Source organism: Sinocyclocheilus anshuiensis, unplaced genomic scaffold (genome assembly GCF_001515605.1).
Source record: "Sinocyclocheilus anshuiensis isolate Anshui unplaced genomic scaffold, SAMN03320099.WGS_v1.1 scaffold939, whole genome shotgun sequence".
NCBI lineage: Eukaryota > Metazoa > Chordata > Actinopteri > Cypriniformes > Cyprinidae > Sinocyclocheilus > Sinocyclocheilus anshuiensis.
This window is the reverse complement of record NW_015544227.1, coordinates 773,318-777,969: the sequence shown is the minus strand read 5'-3', so window position 1 is coordinate 777,969 and position 4,652 is coordinate 773,318. Positions and strand designations below refer to the sequence as shown.

Genomic DNA, 4,652 nt, shown 5'->3' with positions numbered 1-4,652 from the left:
ACACACACACACACACACCCACACACACACACACACACACACACACACACACACACTGTCATGGAAAGTTAGAGTGATCCATCGTCAGTTCGTGTAAATAGTTCTCAGTGGCTTATAAGTTTTAACTTCTCTGCGGTGTTTCTACATATTCATTACTGGACTTGAATCAACATATATCTGTTTTTACATGTTTTTAGAGGTGGTTCTGTTCGAGCTTTGTGTGAGTTGGGTAGAGACTGACTGTAGAGGGTTGTTCCACTGTAAACAGTGGCTCTCGCTTGCCTTTATGACATCACTGCACAAGCATTCGCTTGTAGTTTAGTGAAGTCACAGATTCAAATCTCAGGCCAGACTTCCTTCTCATAGAGGCCTCTTCATACCTCTCTCTCCTCCTAGCCAAATGTTTTTTTTCCCTGATCTTAAGATGTGATCTGATCCACGATCTGTCATTGTTTTTAAAAATGGTCACTTCTAAAGCGACCGGTATGAACTATAATTAAAAACAGGCTGATATTTAAGATACGTATCATCAGAGCCATTTAAGAAAATTCAGCATTGTTGAGCAATGAAACAAACAACTAGATAGTTGAATTAGAGTTTTGAATGTATTGTCTGAAAAAGGACAGTTTGAAGTGATTCACATAAATGAAATATGTCAGCTTGTTTTGTTTCACTTTAAAGTCAGCATCTTCTAAATGGGCTGTCACTAACAATTATTTCGGTAATCGAGTAATCGGTCGATTATTCGGATGATTAATCGAGTAATTGGATAATTGTTTCTGGTAATAAAAATAGACCCAACGAACAATAGTCTTTGAAATGACTTAAAATACATATTTAATAGCAATGAGGCAATAATAATTGGTTCAAATAAAATATCCAAAGCAAGCAATCATAGTTTTATTGAACAAAACAGTTGTAATAATATAATCATAACTTATGCACATTGTATTATATCAAATGCCTGCAGAGAGTGCTAATGGCATGACGATTTTTTTTTTACACTTTACAGTGTGATCTATTCCTTGTTTAATACTGACTAAACAACATTTAATTCAAATGTTCACGTAATCTTTAATATTTGGCCACTTCATGATAGAAATGTTACAGCCATTCATTTCTTGAACAAGAACATGTGGACATTAAAACATGCAAACTCAGAGCGATGGTTAAAACTTTTATTTTGAAGTCACAATGAGCATATTTAGAAAAATAATGATGTATTCTCCTGTGTTGGTGTGGGTTTATAAATAATTTACCTTATAAATCTGATAGAAGGGTGCACATTGTTCCCAGATGAATGTTATAAGCAACTCAGACTATGCAAAGTTGCAACTATGCAAACAGCATATGCAAAGTTGTAGTTTGAGACGGTCCGTGCATGTAAATGATAACTGTTTGTGTGGAGCAGCATTTACTGTGTACGAAGCCGCTCTGAGATGCACATAACCTACATGCATATAATTAAAGTGCATATAGGCCTATTTATTTAATTGAATCACAGCATCACAGCCCTTGTGAATTCACAATAGCACTATGCTTTATTATGATTTTTAAATGGTTTCAATATTTCGTGCAGCCTTAGAAAACAGTCTATTAATGCCTTTTATGGATTCTCGCCCGTGGAACGTGCCACTTCCGGAATTTTGCCAGTTAATTGACATGGACAAAATGCAGTCGAGGATTTTTTTTTATAATCGAGTACTCAAATTTAATTGAAGAATCGTGACAGCCCTAGTATTATTGTGAATGATTCATCCATGCATATGTTTTTTATTTATTTGTTTAATTTTTTGTTATTTTTTACCTTTTCTGAATTTTTTATCAAAATGTCAAAATCTTCTGTGAAACAACAGACATCTCATTGATAATGTCGGACTTCTCCAAACATTATTCTTACAATTGACTGCAGGTTTACATTTAGATCTGCCTTCATTCAATCAACAACCAATGGATAGAACCAAATCCCTGCCATACACTTTTTTTCTTTTCAATATTCAGTTTCACTCGGATGTCACAATACCTACACAATACCATTATATTGTTACTTTATATCACACAGGGAATGAGCGTGGAGCACTTTTGTTTTTAAATGACTTGGTTCATCATTATTAGAGGTGGAAATCTTTAGGCACCTCACGTTGCCTCACGATTCTCATGATGCAATTCCAAAATGATTATTGGCCTACTTTTTTCCTTTTTAATTATTCTGTTGTGGATTGAACTGTAGAACATGATATGCTTGGACAAATTAATACAAGATACAAGGATTTATCAATGCAGATTCAATGCAGATTTGTGAGAAAAAAATGAAATACGATTGTATTGCCACATAGCATGCTTGCTGTGTCTTAAAACTGGTGTTTTTTTAATACATTATGCACTCTGTTTGTCAGAAATAACAAGAAAAAGCTGTAGGACAGACCAGAGTCATGACTTTTAATGAAAAATCTTCTCTGGGATCGCCTGGAAGAAAAGATAAAAAAAAAATATTTTCAGTCATGAAGTTGGCGCATGGAGCTTTGTCTCCGGTGCTGTTTGACAATGTGTATGATAGTAATAAGAAATGAGAAGGGTGTTTTGCATGGCTGTAATACAGTAGGTTACTATCAAAAGGCCATTTCTATTAGCCGGCCGTCTCTCTGATGGGGAGGTAATTGAATGGGTCCCCTCCCCCTACTCTCTCTCCTGCAGATGTCTGCCCTTTTTCAGTGGTAGGCACGTGGGCAGGGCCTGCAGGGCAGGAGGCTGCCTGCCTTCATCTGTCTACAGGAGATTAGATATTATTCTCTCATGCTCTGTCTTTCTTCTTTTTATCATCTGTGTTTGTTTATCCTCATTTTCCTTCAGAAAATGAAATATAATTGTATGTCAAAACATATCTTTTATATTAAATTAATAATATTATCGAACGATTTAGCCTATACAAGATTTTATATATATAATATGTAAATCTTTTAATAACAGTAATTTGGAAATGTAAGAAAAAAAATATTTTAATGAAATATGTAAATAATGTTAATTTAATCTATATTTTTCCATAATATATAATGTGTGTGTGTGTGTGTTTGTAAGGGGTGTGAATTTTTGAGTATGCAGAAATTAGTTTGATTGAACATTAATAGGTTTTCTATTTGATTCAGGAACAATTTTGCAAATGGAGTATATAGAGTAGAGTATGTAGAATAACCCAAGCCATAATTGCATAATCATTTTCATGATCAGATATCTTTGTTCTCTATTGTAGCATGTGTCTAACAGTTCAGAGATCATCTAACATTACGACTTTCATGACGTGTCACATTGTCCTTAAAGCACCTGAAAGGAATCTTTGTTTCAGTACTAGAAAGTTCAGATTTCTAGGTTTGTTTTTATTTAACCCTACTAAACGCACATTGCTAATGTGTTTATTGAAGGTGTGTAATTAGCCTCAAAAGCAGAAAAGTTTGTACAAAGATGAATCATTCACAGACTCAGCATTTATTACCACCAGTGTGAAGCCATGTCCACTTATGTGATTGCAATTGGCACGTCATCAGACGACGGGCTTGTATTGATTTCAGTGATACTATCACCCAAGCCCTTGTTTTCCCATCCGGTGAGATGCATCATTTGGGCTGGATGAGCGCATGTGAGTATGTCTGTGTGAGTGATTGTCCTTCAGGACTGCTGATAGGGCATCCAGACAGGCTGAGACTGCAGCTGCTGGTGCGGTCGTGATTAAGCACAGAAGCTAAAACTTTGTGGTGCTAATGGCCAACATGCGATTTGCTCAAGTGAGTCGGGGAGAAGACCAAGAGCGAGATAATGGGAGTAAAGGACGTTCTAGACATCTTGAGAAAATGCTTGCAAAATGATCACTCTTACCATAGCTATTGAGACTGGTCTATCATGGAAAAAAATCTATTGAGAAAGTGGGGAAAGTTTTAGGCACTGTTTTTTGTGTGTCGTATGTGTTTTTACAGGAAGTTTTGAATAACCGACAGCCGAAACCAGAGCTTTCATGCTTGTCTGCTCAGATTAATGATGATGATTATAAGGGACATTATGAGCAATAAAGCATTAAAAGCATTAAGAGAAAATAAAGCCTTTTGAGCCTTTAGCAGAGAGACCAATTTACCATTGCACATTATTCTAACGCAAAGAAAATGTTTGTCCAATATTTTATCAAAATGTAATAACCTGCTCCACCTCAACTTTCCTTTCTGCTGATGAACTTCCTGTTTCTGATGGATAAAGTTAAAATTAATCTTTCTAAATTATAAAATGAATCCATCCAGTTACGTCTAGTGGTCGACCGATATATTGCCAAGGCCGATATATTGGCCGTTATTTGGCATTTTTTAAATATCGGCATCGGCCGATAAGTTTTCCTGTTTGGCCGATGCGTTCGAGGCGGGACTTTTATTTTGACGGCGCTGAGAGCGGCAGCGCATGAGCACACAGTGCTCACATTCTCCCTCTTGTTCGCCGTTGTCGTTAACAGTTCTGTCTAATACGGATAGAAGTCTGTCTAATAATCAGATAGAACGGTTAAACAAAGGAATTAAAATGTATACAAAAAGTATTATAACGATTGCTTTTATATTATTAGTAATAGAAAGGCAAACATTATAATACTTTCTTGTTTGCCGTCAGCATTCAGCAAATAC

The 4,652-nt window shown here is 35.8% G+C and overlaps 1 protein-coding gene across 2 annotated transcripts in view; it reads left to right on the top strand.

The window, feature by feature from the left end:
* LOC107697435 (ubiquitin-like protein 3) overlaps positions 1 to 4,652 on the top strand; it is a 32,561-nt gene that overhangs the window by 5,044 nt on the left and 22,865 nt on the right. The window lies entirely within an intron of this gene.